We start from the raw sequence: 22006 nt of genomic DNA, 5'->3' as shown, positions 1-22006 counted from the left end.
TCTAACTCTCTTGTTTAGTTTGAACCCTTGGTTTTGCTAGGCATTAAGTATTTACATGACTTACCAAATTTAATCCTCCTGTTATTCCTATTTCACAGATAAAGAAACTGAAGTAGAGTGGTGAAGAGCTGCATGATTCAAATCTCACATTCTTACTCTCTGCAGTAAGAGCAGAGGTGATAGTTAAAGGAGGAGGAAAGTAACAAGCTCATTCATTCTGTTTCTTGAACGGAGCAGCAAAGGTCACCGTGATGAGAGGTGGGTACAAATATGGCCTAATATCCATGAAACACGATCCAGTAAAACCATGCCTTTCCCCAGTCCACGGGGTCTGCCCTTCTAAGTCAGATGAGAAGAAAAGTGATGTTCCTAGGATAACTCGTGACAGGTTTGAACAATGCCTGTCTGTCCCCATTTTTGGTGATAGATTCTCCTCTCTCTATGATTTGGATCCCAGCTTCCAGGCTTCCCAGCTATGTAATCTTGCAACTACATAAACCTGAGTAACTTCACTTCCCCACACCTCAATTTCCCTACATGTACAAGAGGACTCACAATGCCAACGTTTCAGGATGGTAATAAGGACTGGACAGAGCACTTCACATCTGGCACAAGGTAAGTTGTTATTTTCAGCGTCCTAAGAGCCTCACCCTCTCAAATACCAGTTCAGTGAGAAAGCAAAATTTCTCTCTCCAATACATAAAAGGAATAGGCAAGAACTTAAATGTGTTTGCCTCCCAGGGCATTTTACTAGCAGCATCTCGAAAATCAAACCACCTTTAAAACTACAAAGGCATCAGTTTCTAATAGAAAAATATAAAATTCCCTGTACAATGAGTTATAATTCCAATTTAGATATTCTGTGGGCCAAATGATTTTTATAAAACAATGAAATCAGTTTTTAAGTTTTCATTTATTTCCACCCTATTTCTTTTTAGAAAGAATTTGAGATTGCAAAGAAACAAAGACAACATAAATTTTGAGATCAATAAAAAAAAAAAAGAAACAGAAAATTGGAAATCAAGAGAGAAAATGGAGTCAACTTGCTCTTAAAAGCAATCACCCAGAGTGACAGCTCTTAAATGTCAACTCTGGATCTCAGCACCTTATGAGCTAAGGAAATAGTATTTGTATGGTTTCTAGAAATATATACTTTTAAAACATTTTCATATACGGTTTTATTTGTTCCTCACAGCAATCAATGAGGAATTCCCATTTTCGAGATAAGAAAACTGAAACCTTGAATATGAAACCATCTTTTTTGATCCCACTGCTATTGGCCGAGACCCAGGGGTCCTAAATCTTTGTTCAATGCCTTCTGTTACTTCATGACCCCCTATTTAATAAGTGGTAGAATTCGGAAGCAGGAAATGGCTTCAGAGGTTACCTAGTCCATTTTTTAGAGAGCTGGTTTCAACAACACATGCATGTTGATATTTATGTAAACAGGATTAAATTTCATAAAATAACATTAAAATGTATTATGACCAGAAGTACATGCTTGACTACACATCTGGCTACTTTTCCTTCAGGTTTGAGGTAGGCCTGTTTATGACACAGAAATAACAGGAAGGTCAAATTATGGAAGTGACCCCGGTCACTTTTGTTTTCTCATTTAGGGCATCAAGGGTCTAACCAGATTCACGTTATCCTCACTGATAAGTCATGAGTTCGGCATTTTTTTGAAGACTCTCCATGGTTAAATAATGCTTAGCAACATCGTCTTCCTGAAGCAATTCTCTTCTAGTCATGATTAGCCCTTTCTAATGATTCTGCTCAGCTAGGGTTTTTAGTGTTTTTTAATTGCATATTTTATGATATTTTAATTTTATGTTTATTCATTATTAATCATCTTTATTATATTTTAATTGTCAATGCAGCATTCTAAGCAGGGAGAGGGAGCACTTCACAAATAAGAATATTAATTTATATGCCTTAAAATAATGCTTTGGATTTTAATAAAATTATTCCCCTTAATAGGTCTCTGTGGAATGTAAAACTCCCACCCTTTAATAAACTAATGAAATGTGAGATGAATATATTAGGCATTGTGCTTACTTCTACCTAAAAAATTTTAAGCAACAATAGAAAATCTTCAAAATATTTACCTAAAGGCAAGCTGCCTATTCCCTCTCAAAACCATTCTAGGAGTTGCACACAGGGATAAAATCTAAGCACATTGTCTCTCATGCCTGCATCTGTCAGGAGGATGAGCAAATCGGCACTTCTCATCCCACTGTGGTCTCCAAAATCACTCTGTACCTGACACACCCCAGTAACAGGAAGGGGTTATCTGTCAGCACACAACTCCACAAAACATCCTGAGTTTCAGGGCCATTCAAGGTGCACACCAAGTCATCATAGTGCCCACTGGCGACACTGGCTACCACCCAAGGATACCATAGCACTCTAGAAAAATCAGGTAAGCCTCATAGCTTCTCTGCCCATAGTACTGACTGCTGGTTCAGTACTATGAATGGGGGAGTTGAAGGGAAGGGAGAGGAAGCAACTTTTGCAACGTTTCACAGCTACCATGGAGATCCACATGGAGAAACACGGGGGGTTGAGTCTGTCTGGCACCTCATTAAACACAGACTGTGCTAGTTTCTTTAACAAATGAGTGAGCCATGGAGAGGGGCTGGGGAAGAGACACCTTGGGACTTAGAAAAACAGAATCAGAAAGCCTAGTGTTGGCAGGTATATCTAAACAGTTTATACCTGAAAGTGACCAAGAACCACTTTCTGTTTTTCAACCTTGTACGCTATGTCCCTGATTTCACACCGTCTGTCCACCTTCCTGACTCCTGGGTTCCCACTTCTGATCCCCACAGCTTCAGGCTGACTCCCTGGCTTTCAATATCCTCATCCCTCCAGTAGACAATAATGGGGATGATATCCCTGACACCTGCACCCCATCGAGGGCAGTTCCTCACCCTACTTTAGTCCAATCAGATCAGAGAGGAATCAGTCTTTAGGCAAAAGAGTGTGAAGAAACTCTTGGATTCCCCATTGAGTTCTTCTGCTTCTCTATTATGAACACAGGAAAGAAGTTGTGTGTGTACTTTTAAGTGAATTTACTTTTTTGTATTGCTGCCAAGGCTTAATACTTGGCAGCAATACAAAATGCTAATGTTAATTCCATTCATTGATGTATAGCTTTCTTGTCACAAAAATTTTAATAATCTGCTCTCATTTTGTAATCAGCAGCAGTAATTTGGGGTGCTGGCATGACTTCTTCAGGGAAGAGGATACCACAGCCATTTGAAATTAACCTAATATTAACATAATACCCCAACATCATTTTAAAATAGTGTTATTATAATGGGCATATCTGTTACTGGTAGGGTTTTAATATGTTCCTGTAAGTCTCATTAATTTTCTAAATGCAAAATCTATTTTAAAAGACCCTTAATAGAAAAGAAATACAAAAGTCACTAATCTTCCAATGTAGGTGGAGGTTTTTTGGTGTTTTGTTTAGCTTCGTTTTTTTTAATTAACTGTTAAAACAATTTCTTTCACATTACTTGATTGTTATCCTTTGGGGTCTCAGAACAAACCAATTTACTTCAATAGAATCACTGCCATCATTCTGTTTACAAGGCCAAAGTTTATTGGAGCATGATTACTGAAAACAGCTATCCAGAAAAAAAGAAAAGTGACTTCCATGAACTCTCAACCCCCCACTTCTTACACACACTCACTCATTCACACTCACACACACTCACTCCTTGCAATGTAATTGCAGCTCTTGACATTGTTAGAAAAGCATTTAGTAACTGATGATGAGAATGGGTCTGTCTCACTCTCTAAATGGCCCATTAAAATTTCACTGTGAAACCTTCTATTACAACATCCAACCTCTGTGGTGTCATGAAACTCAGCCCAAGGAGAACAACAGAACTGTAACATGTTGAGACTAGAAGAAACTTTTCAGGTCCCTTAGCTCCAAGTTCTTACTTTACCAGTCAAGAAGCAAAGTCTAACGAAAGATGCCAGAATCACAAAGACCATCGCAGCCCCGTTAGCAATAGCAGAACTCACTTCAAAGAGCAGCGGGTAAATATAAGAAGTAATTTTTTTTTCTTTTTGAGACAGAGTCTCACTCTGTTGCCCAAGCTGGAGTGCAGTGGCACGATCTCAGCTCACTGCAACCTCCGCCTCCAGGGTTCAAGCAATTCTCATGCCTCAGCCTCCCAAGTAGCTGGGACCACAGGCATGCACCACTACGACCGGCTAATTCTTGTATTTTTATTAGAGATGGAGTTTCACCATGTTGGCCAGGCTGGTCTCGAACTCCTGACCTCAAGTGATCCGCCCACCTCAGCCTCCCAAAGTGCTGGGATTACAGGCATGAGCTACCACACCCAGCCATAAAATTCTCTTTAGTCAGGCAGCAGGAAGGACAATTCCTGAACACATAAAGCTAATTTCTTTTTCTTTCCATCATTAACTCTCAGAGGAATCTGGTAAATCAAAATGTCTTTACAAGTGAGAGAAACAGACAGGGATGACAGAAACATAAAGCTTGAATTCTGAGAATGACTCTATAAAACCAACACAATTTAAACAATGTTAAATATGCAGAAGAGGCTGGGCGCAGTGGCTCATGCCTGTAATCCGAGCACTTTGGGAGGCCGAGGGGGGCGGATCACCTGAGGTCAGGAGTTTGAGACCAATCTGTCCAACATGGTGAAACCCCATCTCCGCTAAAAATACAAAAATTAGCTGGGCGTGGTGGCGGGCGCCTGTAATCCCAGCTACTTGGGAGGCTGAGGCAGGAGAATCACTTGAACTTGAGAGGTGGAGGTTGCAGTGAGCCGAGAGCATGCCATTGCACTCCAGCCTGGGCAACAAGAGTGAAACTCCATTACAAATATATATATATATATATATATATATATATATATATATATATATATGCAGAAGATGCCTTAGAGACAAAATGATTTGGAGTAAACAACCAAGATTTTCAAAATGGATCCTCTATAATAAAAGGTACTAGCTTATCTAAAAAATGAGTATGCCAAGGATAAGGGATGGGAAAGAGACACCCTGGGACTTTGGAAAACAGAATCAGAGAGCCTAGCATTGGCAGATTAGTGGGGCCCTAGCTCATGACCTTGAGCCCTCCAATCCCTGTGTGTCCCTCTTGTGAAGACACCCTGGGCTATCAGCCGTTGTTATTAAACATTTATGTCCTAAGACTATCTCCGTTTGTTCTACCTCTGTGCTCACCAGACAAGCTTCTCATTTTAAAATCACTTCCAGAATAGATTTTTCCGGCATTGTAGTCCAGTTATATAGGTAGTTAAACTTACCTTGGTAAATTACTTAAATTGGCATTCAAGTTGATACTTTCTTGCTCGTAGGTTTGCCTCTTGTAAGTTAGTTTATTGGAATCTAGCTTATAGAAACAACTGGAAAAAATATAAGGTATAACCGAACAGTTGAGACCTGAAACTGCCTAAGAACCATTTGCTATTTTTCAACCTTGTATGCTGTGCCTCTCCCTTGGGATCATGGATTTCTGGATTTCCCACTGTCCATCCACTTTCTCCACGCCTGGGTTCCCACTTCTGATCCCCACAGCTTCAGGCTGACTCCTTGACTTTCAGTCTCCTCACCCCTCCAGTAGGCAATTATATATCTTTAACATCTGCCCCCCATACAGGGCAGTTTCTCGCTTTACTTTAATCTGCTTAGATGATGGAGAACTCAGCCTTCAAGCAAAAGAATGTGAAGGTAACAAATTAGAATGAGACCCTAATGCCTTTATTTTTCTTCATCACCACTCTCTTCCCCAGACTCAGTCAGAATATATTTTTTTCTCAATCCCAGAGAGATACCTTCTGACTTTAATCCCTAAAACCCACCAGCAGCCTTCCTGTTATTCTTAATGAGAAGGGTTCCTGGATTCTGTATCATCTATGGGTTTGGGAACCAGAAAGTCTGGGTGACAGGTTAAAATCCTTTCATTAAACACTCAGGATTGCCTACGAAAGTCATCTTGGACAGCTCCATAGAGCCTGAGAGCCAGAAAAGACCTCAGAGATCAACTAATGTGACCACATCTATTCCATTATGACTCCATTTATATAGCAAGACTTCTCCAGAGACACATATATTAGAAATGAAACTTAATAAATGATCTGACCCTCCAATTTAGGTCTTTTTCTTATCCCACCAGGCCTCTCCTTTAAGTCTTAATTTTATTAGCAGCCAAAAAAAAAAGGGTCAAACATAAAGGAACTCTTACAAATGAATGTTTAAAATACAACAACCTCAACAAGCCTTCCAATATAAGTTTCTTTTCCATATTTCACCTGAAGTTGTGGTGGGAAGAAACTATTAAGGCAACTGATATGGTTTGGTTTATCCAAATCTTATCTTGAATTGTAGCTCCCATAATTGCCAGGTATTGTGGGAGGGACCCAGTGGGAGATAATTGAATCATGGGGCCAGTTTCCCCCATACTGTTCTCACGGTAGTGAATAAGTCTCATGAGATCTTATGAGAAGTTTTCCCTTTGGCTTGGCTCTCATTCTCTCTCTTTGCGGGCTGCCATGTAAGATGTGCCTTTTGCCTTCTGCCATGATTGTGAGGCCTCTCCAGCTATGTGGAACTCTGAGTCCATTAAGCCTCTTTTTCGTTATAAATTACCCAGTCTCGGGTATGTCTTTATCAGCAGCATAAAACAGACTAACACAGCAACTTCAGATTTCAGCAAGTTCTGCTAGCATTGCTCAGCTGATAAAAGGTAAGACTGTGTCTGTCACCACAGGAAAAACATCCTGCATGAGAATGAAGCCAACACAGAAGGTGGATCAGAAAGCGGGAGATGTTAATAGCATTCTGACAATGTCTTTGGGACATCTGGAAACAGGTAAGTCTGAAGCTAGGTCTGGAAGTACACCTGAACATTTCAGTTATATGAGGTAAAGAACAAAAATCTCATTTTTACTTAAAGTAGTTTAAGTGATAGCTCTCTCATCAGAAAAAGACCTGATGCAATGATGAAGTCTTCATGCTGTCTGAGGGCAAGCAAGGGTCAATGTGAAGTTCAGCAGTGAAGTCTGCACAGTATAGCATAAAAAAAGTGGGCTGCCATTCCAGGAAGTGCCAAGCTGGGCCTTCGATTTGGAAAGGAAGCGAGTGTCTTTTCTATGTTTTTGTGTTCTAATGTGTAAAACAGAGAGTACCTCCTTTGGAGAGCTATAGTGAGGACCAAATAAGCTTACGAGTACAAAATGCTTTGATCAGTGCCTGGTACTATAATATGTATTTAATCATATGTGCTTTGATATTAGACACTAATTAGAAAATGAACATTAAAATGTAATTTATGGCCTTAAAATGCACATGTCACTTGGACCATGCTCTTGATTGCTCAGAGACCTCATTATTTTTGGACAAGCACAGCAGGGAATCTGGGGGAGCCCTAGACAGTGGGATGGATCAAAGGAGTCACTTTCTCTGCTCTGAGAATTATATAATGGGATCCAAGTTACCTTGCTGTGTGACAGCCTCATTAATATGTGTGTCTTTGTACACATTTTAGCTTACCTTTTTAGATTCTAGAAAAAGCCAAGATGTTATTTTATGCCTTGGCAGCTACAGCTGTAATACTGACTACTGAGTTCTTCAATCCATGGTGCAAAATGATGGTGACCTGTCACCCTTATCATTTGCAGCACAATGATTTTGCCAAGCCTTCAGCTTCTGAGGAAGTTCCTTGCCCATCTCTTCCTCAGGCAAAGCACAAGTCAGAACAATCTAGTAACAAACTTCTCCCCTTCAAAAACCACTCACTTGTGGCAAAGCACTTGCAGGATTTTTTTCGAACTCTTCCTCCCCCTTCCTTGTTTGTGATGTGAATAGGCCTTGCAGCTAATTATCAATGTGAATAATAGATGACGGTGAGCCCAAGAAATAAGTCAAAGTTTCCAAAAAGTTTTATCCCCAGTTTCACACACAGGTGTTCTTGCAGGAAAGCATTCCATTTTAAACATGTCAGCACATTTGGGGATAGAAACTTTTTGGTCCTAGCCATCTCACAGTTGGCTCATTAATGAACATTGTGTGCAATCAATAAGTTACCGACTGAGAGACTAAGAATTTCTTATCTCTGCCTTTGCATGTTCGAGGGTCCCAGAAATATTGATGAAACTGCGTTCTGTTCTCTCTCTCTCTCTCTCCCTCCCTCCCTCCCTCCCTCCCTCCCTACCCCCCTCCCTACCCTGTGTGTCACAATAATAGTTAGAACAGAGAAGAGCTTTTCCAATGTGTAATTCTTTCTAAGCCCAAAATGCGTCTTTTGGTCACCTTGCCTTTCCTTGTCACTTCACCATCAAGTAAAGGTTCCCACTTAAATGACAGGCCTTTTTAGTAATAGGTTGGGGCTTTGCAGCAATTTCAAGATTTGGGGTAAGATGTCGGACATAAGACATGATAAATGTCTAGTTAAGGAAGCAGTTTGAAGTTCCACAGAGGCAATGGATTGGGTTGAAACAATGGACATTCTTTACGACAACATTTGTGCTAAGTGAAAATGGTGATGCTCACTTTTTTTGGCAAGCTTTTGGGGTACCCAATTTTTTAATGATTGCAGAAGCCATTGTGACAGATAGCATGCTCAGGCTAATGCAGTTGACCAACTGAATCAAATGGGCTGTTAGTGAATTACTATGAGGCCTGCAGGTATGCATGAATAATTTTGGCTGATATCCTTAACATTCCTATCTACACTCTTGCTAGTCTTTGTAGCACACAGGCAGAGTGGACATAATTGCCTTCTCTTTGGGCATGCCAGCTAACTGGCACTGCTGATGCAGTCTGCCCAGCGTGTCAAACATCCACCTCCTCTGAGCATCACAGAGGAAGGAGAAAACCACTGCATTCTGCTGCTTTCTTTAGCAAAAGGAAAAGTCAACAAAGGCACAACTCTTCCTCCCTCTTCAGTATCCCTAGGGAAGCACCTAACAGGCAGAGCTCAATCTCTGGAAGCAAAGAGACCCGAATTTCAGCCCCAACGTGACCAGATACTTGCTCTGAGGACTTCAACACATGATTGCAATTGCATGATAAACATTGTCTCATCTGCAAAAATGAATTTAATCAAGACTACCTTTCAAGATTCTTGAGAGAATTTTATGTCAAGTGACTGATAGAAAGTAGGAGCTTTGAAAAATAGTAGGTATTGGTAAAAATTTCAGAGAAAGTAAAAGAAAAATTTAAGAAACAGAAGTATTTAAGAAGAAATATAAAATGTTATTATCATAGTGACAAAGTAACAATACTAATATTGTCACTTATCATACTATGCTGATATGTGTCATCTGTAGGTAGTTTTATGTGGTTATGAGAAGCAGGATTGTCTAAAAATGACTCTGAGGGTTCTCTCAGAATTGGCTGAACAATGAGCTAGTTGGTACTGGGGCTTACTTCTCCTTTCTCCTAGAAAGAACTCCCCATAACTCAGCTGAGAAGAGGTCTAGGGGCCTCCTCAGCCAGTAGGAGATGCTGCAATGAGCCACAGGCCCCGAAATCTCTAGGTGCTGGGCAGCTAGTTTTCCCAGACAACCCCTATAAACAGCAGCACCCAAACCCAGAGTACTTGGTGCTCAAGTAGTATATTTGTCTTCTCCCCCAAAGCCACATGCGATTGACAAGGCCACTTTCTCACCTTAGTACCATAAAGACCATAGTAATGGGAAACATGTTTCCTGCCCTAAAATGGTTTGTCCAGCAGCATATTCTTGCCCCAGACCACCTCTCCTTGGGGATAGTGAGAGATTTCAAGACTGTATATCTTCTTTACTTGCTGATTCTTGTTTTGTAAATTTCCCGAATACAGTTTCTTCCTTAACACATGCCCTGTGATAATGTGGAAGTTCTGTGGAATCTTTTGCAAAACTGTCTGAAATTCCAGAATTGTTTTTTAGTCCGTCCTAAAGATCTGTTATTGAGTTCCAGTCATATCATTTATCATTAAATAGGTGCAAATTCTTTGTGCAGAGAACTCTACTAACCCCAGGGAGGCAAATAAATTAAACACCATCCCTGCCCTTAAACGGTTTGGCTTTGTCATCATCACATTGTCATTCTATATCTTTAGTAGAAAGGAAAGTGAATACAGTATATTTTGTAGAACGGAACAGAAATTTATTCTTAATAGTCTCTGTGTCATCCATTGGTTGAGAATAAATTATGAACCAGGCACCCTACTGGCCACTTTATAGATGGTGTTTCTCAAAATTCTCAGAATAATCCCCTGGTAAGAGAACTACAGTTCAGAGAGGTTAAATAACTTGCCTGAGGTCACACAGCTAGTGAGTGATGAAGACGAGTTTTGAACTCAGTTCTGCTCTTATAATAATAACTTATTCTGCTTCTCATACCACTTGAATAGCCAAAGGGAAATACAGAGCAGATGAATTGGTTGGACTCAACACCAGCACAGTCAGTCTATTTTTCTCCAGTCACTAAAACAGTGCCCCAAGGGCCAGAAAGTCTGCATGTGTCTCTGTAAATGGCTCATTTATTTTCAGGAGTGACTTAGTCATTAAGGAGGAAAGCAAGCAGACTAGTACCAGACACACAAATCACTTTCCAAAGTATTTGTGTCCACTGATCAGCACTCCTAAGGTTAATATTTAAAGCCCTGTCATATTCGAAATGCTTGAAGTATCAGCTGAGTTTTTAAATTGTGAATATAAAGACACATAAAGACAGAGTTTTTGAAGTTATAGAAAAGTCTTAAAAACATGCAAATGAAATAAGCTGAATTTTTTTTGTAGTTTTGCATAGTCTTTCAAATACTTACTGTTTTGGGGGGCCTGAGGCACAGTTTCCCTAAAGCAACAAAAAAGGGTGGGGGAATAAGAAGTGAAGAAGTGCTACAAATGACTTTAATGTGCTTTATAAATTTCATTAATACTACTGCTATGGTCTGAATGTTTGTGTCCCTCTAAAATTCATATGTTGAAAATCTCCAACATGATGGTATTAAAAGATCCTCATCTTTTAATGACCTCAGGGAGGTCATTAGGTCACGAGCATGGAGCCCTCAGGAATGGGATTAGTGCCCTTATGAAAGAAGCCCCAGGGCCTTGCCCTTTTCACCACTTGAGGATATAGTGACAAGTTGCCATCTATGAACCAGAAAGCAGCCCTCATCAGACACCAAATCTGCAGGCACCCTTGATCTTGGACTTCCCAGCATCAAGAACTACAAGAAATATATTTCTGTTGTTTATAAGCCATCTGGTCTATGGTATTCTGCTATAGCAGCAGAACGGACTATGACAACTACCATCAGCAGTAAAGATATAGACCCAAAGGAAGGTAAAATGAAACCGTGTTGGGTACTATTTGGGAATATAATCCACGTTAATTTTCAGATAGTGAACATTTGCATTAATTTTTGGTTTCCATCATCTGAATTACTTCCTATTAGTAATTAATCCCCTAATGAGTCTTGCTGAGAGGTTATGCCTGCCTTTGTGTTTTAATATTAACACTGCTATATTGGTATATTTCTTCAAAGTCACCAACTTAGGACTTTGAAGTTTAAACCCAAGAGATTCTGGAAAGCATCACCAGAACTTCATCTTTTATCACCCCACAACAAGCAAGGGTGAAGAAGAATGAAAGAAGTTTCTTCCTTCATCACTGAGCAATAGGAAAGCTCAGGAAATTATTTTCTGAATTGGAGGCCGGGTATCACAAGGCTGGGATTTGTCACCACCATGACACAGTGAAAGAGCAATGAGAAAAGGTCTTTGCAGAATGGGAGGTTGTCACTTCTGCACGTAGCAAACATCCCTTACCTGTACAGGGAGCTTAGTGGGCCATGCTCAAAGGCAGCTGGAGGCATCCAGGGTTTTGAAGTTCAAGTCATCCTATCCTCCCTTGCTCACACACCTAATAAACAGACTTGGTGGGGAGAGAGTGGCCTAAGTGACATTCTGAGTAATGATGAGGAGTACTTCCCTACTGGCTAGGAGAAAAGACTGTCTCTTGATAAAAACAAGCACTGAGACTTGTGTTTAAATACAGGAAGCATTGCAAAGTTTCATGAAGGCTGTGACAGTTTTCTGCCAGAAGATAGCAGGACCCACTAGTGGTTTGAGCCTAGCCTTTGATCTTCAAGTGAGGGAAAGTTATATCGCATCACTTCCCTTAGACACCTTGAACACAATGGCATGGATATCTTGGTCATCTTCAGAATGTGGGCTTAGAAGTGAGTTCACCAGGCTTTGGTCTCTATTCCCCCCCACTCTTTGTAAGGTATACCTTTTGCCCAATTACCCAGCAATGTATGTGCCTTCGTTTCCTCATCTATAAAATGGGAATAACAATAGCAGCTACCACATAAGTTGCTATAAAGAATAAATGAAATCATTTATTTAATATACCTCAAAAGGAGTGCCCAAAATGTTGCTTGTCTGTAAACCTGCAAGTATCCTTTGTCTTCTAGGTAAAGATGAGTTGGCATCATTCCAGTGAATTTTGTGCTTGGCCCTCCCACTTCCACGCTCCCAAACATCATGGCATGACCAAGTCATTTCACTTCCAGAAGGGCTCAGAAAAAGCCAACGCGAGATTACAATAAGCTTCACAGGCTTTAGATAAGGATCAAGTACCAAAAATATCAAAATCACCAAAAATGGCTAAATATTGACAGGGGGGATTTAAAACTTTTCAAAGACAAAAATTGGTCTTCTTGCTATTTCTTCAGTATGCTGATCCTAGTGTCACCTCAAGACCTTTACCCACACTGTGCCCTGTGTCTGGAACTCTCTTCTGCAAGCTCGCCACATAGTTGGATCCTCCTTGTCACTCAGGTCTCAGCCGGGTTAGAGGCCTCCTCCTTAGAAAGGCCTTCCCTGACTATCTTATTTGACCACCACATTTACAAATATACACTAGTCTCTCATTTTGCATTATTTTATGAAGCTCACTGATTACATATTTCATTCATTTATTTTTGGTTAACTTGTTCCCACTCCCATCCCACTGGAATGTGAACTCCCCGAAAGCAGGGATTTGTTCATCTATTTCCACAGGAGCTAGAGGAGTAACTGGCACACAGTAGGTGACCCGTGGTTATTTACTTAATGAATTAAACAATGAATTCAATCCCATTAACTCCGGTATGGTGCCAGTCAGCAATGGGGCTGATATCTTCTACTTTTTTCAGTTTCAGGGCTTTAGACTTGTCAGGTTTTGTCAAGGTCGCCCAAGGGCAGTGATTTTCATATTATGCTTCCTGGCACAGCTTTCCAGGGCAGACTGTTCCCAATTACTGATCCACTCAGCCCTCAGGGTGGCTGGGTCTTTGCCTCCAGCCTACAGCAGTGTTCTCCGGGTACTCTGAATTCTATACAAGTATTATTATCACTTGAGGAGCTATGCTCCATGGAGCCAAATGTTTCTAGAAAGAACAGGAACAAATGGTGTGGTGCAGGGGAGGAACCCAGGGGCCTGACTCCCGGATCCCCAAGCCTTGTTTTAACAGAGCATCTCCAGTTCTTTACAGCTTTACATATTGAACTTCCATAAATTACAACATGCACAAAAACACTCCACAGCAGCTTAAATCAAGATCTGAGGGATTTATGCAGAGCCAGGTAATATTCTTAAGAGTACCGTTACAGACCCTCCAGAAACACAAATATCTATGCCCCAGTGCTTTCATGACAACCTCAAATTCATGCCTTTGGATTATTTGTTGGTGACACACTTTTAAATCACAAATTATCCTGCAGAAGGTAATACCTGAATCCTTGACACCTTAGAGAGAATTAGTCCATCAGGCCACTTTCCCAGAGGGTGTCAGGAGAGCTGGGGTCCTTGGGAAGTGACAGGGGCCAGAGTGGTAGCATTACAAAATGAACAGAAAAAGCTCCATAGGGGAATAGGGGTGAACCTGAGATCACTGACCTGTCCTAATGCCACCCTGGGTTCATGCAGTCATTGAATAACATTGCCCTATGTGCCCCCTTCTGTCTGCACACAGACCACTCAGCCTGAAGCCACTCATGAGCTGGCAGCCAACAGTGCTTCCCACTCGAGCCTTCTCTATGTCTTCTGCCAGTGAAACAGATTTTCAATGGCCTCTGACTGTGGGATATTGTTATCCATTTGGTGGTAAATTTCCAATGCAGGGCAGCATAATGATTCCCATTAATGCTGATATCATTCATGCAGCTAAAATCCACATGCCCCCAGCTAAAACATTCCACTGTAGAAGTTGCAGCCTTTATCTATTCAGAAATCCTTCATTACAGGTAGGTAATGTGTTTCCTCTGTGCAGAAGTCTGACGCACTGTAATAGCATCCCTCATTGTGCCTTTGAATCCTTTCAAACACAAGAGTATTTTTTATGTGTGTGTGTGTTTAATCAGTAGGCCCAGACTTCCACTTTTGAGCATCCTGCTACCAGGGCAGATAACAGGAATCAGTGCTCTCAGGCTTGGTATTAGGAGATTCTTGTCTCTTGTAAATATATTTCCACATACAACAGTGTTTCTCATCCTGAACACTACTGCCTTTTGCACCAGTTAAGCATTTATTATGTACATTGTAGGTTGTTTAGCAGCATCCCTGGCCTCTGCCCCCCAGATGCCAGTAGCACCTCCCCCTAGTTGTGACAATCAAAAATGTCTACAGACATTGTGAAATGTCCCCAAGGGGGCAAAACTGCCCCTGGTTGAAAATCAGGAACATGAAACAACATGACAGGAAAGGAAAGATACCCTTTCATGTCCTAAAGCCCAAAATGTGAAATCCAGTCTACACACATGAATACCAAGCCCTGTACATTATATATGTTCTCTTAGCCCCACAACAACTTTACAAAATAGCAATCTTTATTATGTCCATTTTATAGGTAAGGAAACCAAGGAATAGAGAGATTAGGAAAAGGAAAGGATTCATCGTGCCTTTGAATCCTTTCAAACACCAGGGGATTTTTATGTGTGTGTGTTTAATCACTAGGTCCAGACTTCTATTTTTGATCATCCTGCTGCCAGGGCAGATAACAGGAATCAGTGCTCTCAGTCTTGGTATTTGGAGACCACACATGGAAACCCACATGGATACCAAGAAAGTGAGTATTTATAGGATCAGATAGGGCATCAGATAGGGTCACTAAGCTGTGACAAACGTCAGGGAATGAATTCAGATTTTGCTGGTTCTGAATTCAATAATGTAAGAATTCCATAGTTACAGGGGGCCGTAGAGGTCATTTGGGACAACTCCCCCATGAAACAAGGGAGGAAACAGGCCCAGAAACGGTAAGTGATTTCTGAATGATCTCACATAACACTAGCAGAACCTAGACTAGAATTCAAGTCCCCAAAGTCCAAGCTGTGAATTGATCACTTCTTTCATCCATTAGGCTATCATCAATATGTGCTTGGTTTATTCATAATGTACATATTTTCTATTTAATTTAACATAAAAATGCTAAGCTCAAGTCTGGAGACCCAAAAGAAAAAAAAAGCCATATTTCTCAATAAAGGTAACAGAGGCCATTTATCAAGTACCTTCTATATATACCTGGAGGAGGCATTTTAAATCTAGCATTTCATTTTTGTCATTTTTAAATGTTGTCATTGAATTTTTACAAAAATTCTAGGTAGGTGGTACTATTACCTCACCAGTAATATTGACAGGTATAATTAGGCCTTGTCATCACATAACTAACGTAGCAGGAATGTGGAAACAGTGCCCAGAATTGTAACTAGACAGACATCAAGAGCCCTCCAGGGCTGGTATCTCTGCTAGGGCAGAAAAGAGCGCCCCAGTCCCTGCTGCTGGTAGAGAAGCATCCCCCATCAGCATCCCCACATGATATGTGGAAAAAGAAGGAACATTTGCAGCAGCATAGGGCTGGGGTCAAACTTCAGCTCTGTCTCTTTCTTTACATTTATTGAGCTAATCATAGACTATCCTGAGCCTCAGTTTCCCTATTTGTAAAGTGGGAACTTTAAGAGACTCAGAGTGCAGTTAGTATGATTATAAAACAAGACCACACCTTAAAGTCACAAAACACAATTCCTTGTACATAGTGAATGTTTACTGTCGGTCCCCTTTCCTTTTCCTAATCTCTTTATTCCTTGGTTTCCTTACTTATAAAACTGACATAATAAAGATTGCTATTTTGTAAAGTTGTTGTGGGGCTAAGAGAACATATAAAATGTATAAGGCTTGGAGGTTCATAAATGTCAGGACTTATAATTTCTTACAAATGTAAATGGATCAGGGATATCTCAGGGATATCAGATCATCCCAGGTGAGGATAAACAGAAGTACCAGAGAGATGAACTAGGATGCTTTCCTTCAAGCGTCCACCTCTCCCAACCCCTTCTACCAATTAACAGATGAGAACTCTAAGATTGCTAAAGCCTAATAATTTGACCAAGATTTCTCAGTAAGCTCACTGTGCTTTTTTGGCTCCATGATCCAGCCCTTTCCACCACCTTTCTTTTACTTCCCATAGGTTACCTTGAGCCTAGTTGTATGTAAGCCTCCCAGGATGACAAGGGCAACACTCATGTCGCAGGCTGACTGTGTCAAAGTCCCACTAAAAATTTTATCCTGTGTTATCATTGAATTTGAAGAATTAAGATGTGACTAATAACAGAGCAATATCCACATAAAATGAACTGCTACAGTGCAGCTCCTGCTGGATCTGCTCCAATCAGCAGGCCCATACCAGAGGCTCTGGACTCCAGAGATTCATTCAGTTTCCAGCTACAGTCACCGCCTCAGAACACCCTTCCCTGATCCTCCACACCACTTTGTCTTCACACGTCACCTGTTTGTCTCCACAGCACTTACAGGTATCTGGAAATAGCATGTTTATTTGCTTCCTGTCTCCCACACCAGAATGGAAACCTCATGAGGGCTTGACTTGCCACTCTAATTCAAATTCCCAGAAGAGTGTCAGATTGATACCAGATTCTCAATAAATATTTGTGGACTCAATGAAGGCATGAGGAAATTTGAGCTGGAATGCCTATGCCTGACTTGCAAGGCTTTCTTTCACCCTTACCCCAGCACTCCCAACCCCTTCCAGTGCCATATGTCCACCAAACAGAAACCCTGGAACTCAATGACAACCCAGAGTCCTAGCAGGACTACACATTATTAAAGCAATTCACTCTTTTGAAGCAGGTTTCAGAGCCTGGTCTGGCTGGTTCCAAACCAAAATCTTGGTAGCTCTACAATTTTCCAAAGCTCTGGTGATCTGTAGCCCACATGCCTGAAAGTGTACCATGATGTCCTAATTCCACGCAAACCAAATGCTGAGGAGTCTCTGAGACTAGAGATTGCACTGTAATTCAACTTAATAAACATTTCCCAAGTACCTTCCATGTGCTAGTCATTATATAAGGAAAACAGAAACTGTATTAGTCAGGAATCTTTAGAGAAACAGAATCAATATATAGATATAATAAATATATATTATACATAGAAGACTTATAGGAATTAGCTCAGGCAGTTACAGAAGCCTCTGGGCTGGATTAGCTGTCTGAAAGCTGGAGAATTAGGTAAGCATCATTCAGTACAAGTCCACAAGCTTGAGCAAAGCGGGAGGATGGTATGAGACCTGGTCTAAGTATGAAAACCTGAAAACCAGGAAGAGCAATGTCCAAGGGCAAGAGAAGATGGATGTCTCCATTCAAGCACAGAGACAGAACTCACCTTTCTTTCACCTTTTTGTTCTATTAAGACCCTCAGTGAATTGGATGATGCCCACTGCACTGGGGAGAGCTACAAGCTTTACTCAATTCTCCAGTTCAGATGCTAATCTCTTCTGGAAAGACCCTCACAGAGACACACAGATATACTGTTTTACAGCTACCTGTGCATTCCTTAGCCCAGTCAAGCAGACTTGTAAAATTAACCGTCACAGACATCCTTACCAATATGATATGGGTTGTTCTGGCAATGCTTTTCACCAGAAACTGATATGAATGGGAGACGGGAAAATATTGAGTAGAAGAGGATGGTTCCCCAGCAAAGGCCCTACCCCCAAGCCTGGAAACCCATGGCTTCAAATGGGAACAGGCATTCCTGGTTTTGAGCCCAAAAGTTGTCTTTGGCCCACCACACTCCCCTATTCTGTACCCATATAAACCTCAGACCCCAGGCTCCAGAAGTAGATGAGGAGATGAACAGAAGAGCAGAAGAATGACAGAACAGCACGGCAGAGGAGAGAAGAGAAGGAGCATCTGAACACCAACAGGAGTTCAGCTAGGGACCATTGGAGAGGAGATTGGTTGCTGGACAGCCAAACTCCAGGGGAAGATCATCTTCCCACTCCATCCCCCTTCCAGCTCCCCGTCCATCCCACTGAGAGCCACCTCCACCACTCAATAAAACCCCCACATTTATCCTTCAAGTTCCTGTGTGACCTAATTCTTCCTGGATGCCAGAAAACGACCTGGGTACCAAGACGGCACTGAGTTGATTAACACTTAAGCAGTCTGTGGACAGCAAAGCTAAAAGAGCACACTGTAACGCATGCCCACTTAGGCTTTGGGAGTCACAGATACCCACCCCTAGAAGTTATGGTGGGGCCAGAGCCCCAAGGCACTTGCTCCAGCTCTTCAACCTGCCTGTCTGTGTGCTCCCCCTCCTGTAACAGGGTGGGGGTGGGGGGAGTTTAAGCACTTGGTGGCCAAACACACAAGCCACACCCTTGTTGCACATCATGTGTGGGGGATAAAGGGACTCTCCCATTTCAAAACTATTTCCTCTGCTTTGAGACACAGGAACTAAAAATTATGTCATTAGCTTTTAGTCCTCAAGAGCACTTAACTCTAGCTGAGTATCCACATGAGGGGCACCATCTTAGCCACTCTAATGGAGATTATTTTACCAAATACTTGCAGGATGGCAATCCCAGGAAGCCTATAATGCAGCACGGGCCCTGGGAAATTTGATCACAACAAGGAATACCAGAAGTAAGGAAAGAGGTTACCTAAAGGGATAGAAAGAGAATCCAAAAATAAACTCTACCTACTTCAGGCAGTGGAGTAAATGCCTGGGAACACTTTCCTTGGAGACAGATAGATCTGCAGTCTCAGCCTGACTCAGCCTCCCACTAGCTGCATCAACTTGGGCAAACTGTTTAATGTCTCTGAGACTCTGGTTCTTCATGTGATGCAGGAAAAATAATACACACCTCATAGGTTTCCTATGGTGAATGAATGAATGAATGAATGATTATGTGCAAAGTGCTTAGCATTGTGTTGGGCTCAATAAGTGATATTTATTATTTATTATTATTATTCTGAGCTTGCTTAAGTATAGGCCTCAAGAGGATCAGTCAAGACCAGTATACCCTTTGGAAATATCCTTTCTAAGGCCAAGAAAAATGTCTTGGAATAAGACTCCATAAAGCCCTCTTTCACTGTGCCTGATAGAGTTAAAGCAGCTTCCCCAAAATGCCTGGGCTCCCAAGGGCCCTTTACTTACTGGGAAAATCTGCTTCCTCCCTCATGTGCTCTGCTCATCCTCCTACTCCCATCTGCACCAATTAGCAGGGAGCAGATTGTCAGAGACCCAGGAGAGCACCTTGAGAACGGGAACGCCATGCTAGGAACAGGTGAGCCTTCGGAGCCTGTGCAGGTAATGGGGTCGAAAATGAAGATGTATTAGGGGAAGAGGAATTACAACTCTGCTGATTAAGTGATGAAGTGAATGGAAATGAAAAACGTGGCATAATTTGTTAAGGAAACACTAGCTGCTGCAGGCAAAGGCAACGATGAGGGAGGCTGGATATTGTCGAAGGTTATAGAATGAACCAGCAGTCATAACCTGAGGCCTTGCTGTGACACAAAGGAGGGAAATTTTACTCTCAGCGTTTTCTTTATATTTTAAGGGTTTCTGTATTTTCAAAGAGGTCTTTAATCCCCTAGTTATCTAGCCCTGCCCACTGAATAAATATAGGAAATGACTTTAGATTAACATAAAAATACAAGTTTATGCGTCTAATCAGAGTAACTGAACTGAATAGAAGCCATTTGGATTCTAGATGGTGTATTTCAAATAACAATTCAGAGAGCCAACCCCAGAATGTTTTTCTAATCACCCATGTAGAATGGCATTCTTGAGTTACCACTGCAATGTAAAATAATTTGACCAAGGAAAGGTGATGAAGTAGATTCAGGTAAATAGAAACTGGTGTGAAAATTTGCCCCATATATAAGTATGTCATCCAGGAAGGTTTGTGCATGTTTACCAATCAATATATTTTTCATTACTTTAACCTGTTGTGATAGTGCCTGTCAATCCTTTCTCCCCCAACCACAGATGCATGATTGGATTGGTCTCCTCTCTCTCTCTCTCTCTCTCTCTCTCTCTCTCTCAATCTCTCTCCATCTCTCTCTCTCTCTCTCTCCCTCCCTCCCTCCTTCCCCCTCCTGAGGAATACCACTGTTTCTGATAGTTACTGGAGGAGAGATTTTGTGGCTTAGAGGTAGGGCTAGCTAGGGCTCCAAGATGCAGCCACAGAGAAAAGTGGAAAACAAAACTCTAAAAGTCAGAGTGGCTTCCTCAACTGTGAATGACTTTCCCAGTACCTAGGAAGCCTGGCTGTACTTCCTCTTTTGTTCAGGGATTAAAAGAGAGTTATCCTACCAATAAACCCCCTTCTCTTTAAACTAAATTGGAGGAAGGCCACAGATCCCACAAAGGTAACCAGCTGGTTTATATGAAGCTTGAAGATTCTTCATCGTTTTCCTGACAAGTGTCCCTTCAGACTTTGCTTGAATACCCCCTTGAATGCACACTCATTATCTCACAATGTAGCCCATGCCATTTCTCAACAACTCTTCCTGGCAAGGTACATGGGGACAAATAATAGAAATAAATGTTTCCATCAATTAATTGATCAATTAAGGATGCAGATGAAGCCAGAGCAAGAAAGCATAATCCCAATCCTGTTATACAACTTCTCCCAAACCCTCTGTCCTGCAGGGCTGGCAGCTATTCACACACCAGTGGATCAGGAAAAATGGAGCCCTTTTCATCACCTTGCTCTCCATCAAGATCTGGACCACCAGAAGGATAGTATCAAAAGGAGGACAAGAAATTACTCATAAAACATTATAAAGTACTGTGTCTGCCTCCATTAGACTATGGCTGGGCAGCCATAAATATGGCCCTGGTGACTTTTTCTGTCCATGGTTCTTTGTATAAAATTGTGTTTTCCATTCTAGTGATGGAAGTAATGTATTTTTGTCATAGGAAATCCACAAAAATGGTAAATCACAAAGAAGTAAATAAAAATAAACTGTAACCCCACCGCCCAAAAATAACTGCTGTCCTTTTGGTATATATTCTTCCACGGGATTTTGTTTATTTACTTCATTCCTTAATTGCAATATTTTTCATAGCGTTTTATAATTTGCCTCTATTTAATGTAACACTCTATCATAAACATTTTTATTGTATGTTTTAATAACTTAAACAATTTAAGTTATTAAATTTCTTCTTCAACATAATCTTTAATGGCTATGGTGTCCATGTGCATGGATGTACCATTATCTGTCTATATTATTCTGCTTTTGAGGGGCACTTAAGCTGTTAGCAGCTCTATATAACATGACATATGATGGAGAAAAGATCAGGCACTCTGGGACCAGAGAAGAAGGGCTCAGAGAATAGACTTAAGAGGTCGAGGAGAGTTTCCTGGAGGAAGTGACTCTTGAATAGTACTTTTCAGATTACAAGGCAACACAACATTTATTTAGTCTTCACAATTGGCCGAGACAGTATTGGCCTTAACATTTCTCTCAGCTTGACTAAACTTTAGACAGGCTTCTTCATGTCTCTAGGTCACTGACCTCTCTTTACTTAGAGCATTTGCTTTAGAAAACTTGTAATTACAAATTCTTCCTCTGTCCCTTTGAGAAGTAAATCTTCTTAAAAGCCTCTTGCCAGGTTTATACTCCAAGAATGTCTTTCTCAAGGATCTGGGAGCCAT

This window comes from Pongo abelii, chromosome 3 (assembly GCF_028885655.2).
Source record: "Pongo abelii isolate AG06213 chromosome 3, NHGRI_mPonAbe1-v2.0_pri, whole genome shotgun sequence".
In the NCBI taxonomy this organism is placed as follows: Eukaryota; Metazoa; Chordata; class Mammalia; order Primates; family Hominidae; genus Pongo; species Pongo abelii.
This window is presented reverse-complemented; position numbering follows the sequence as displayed.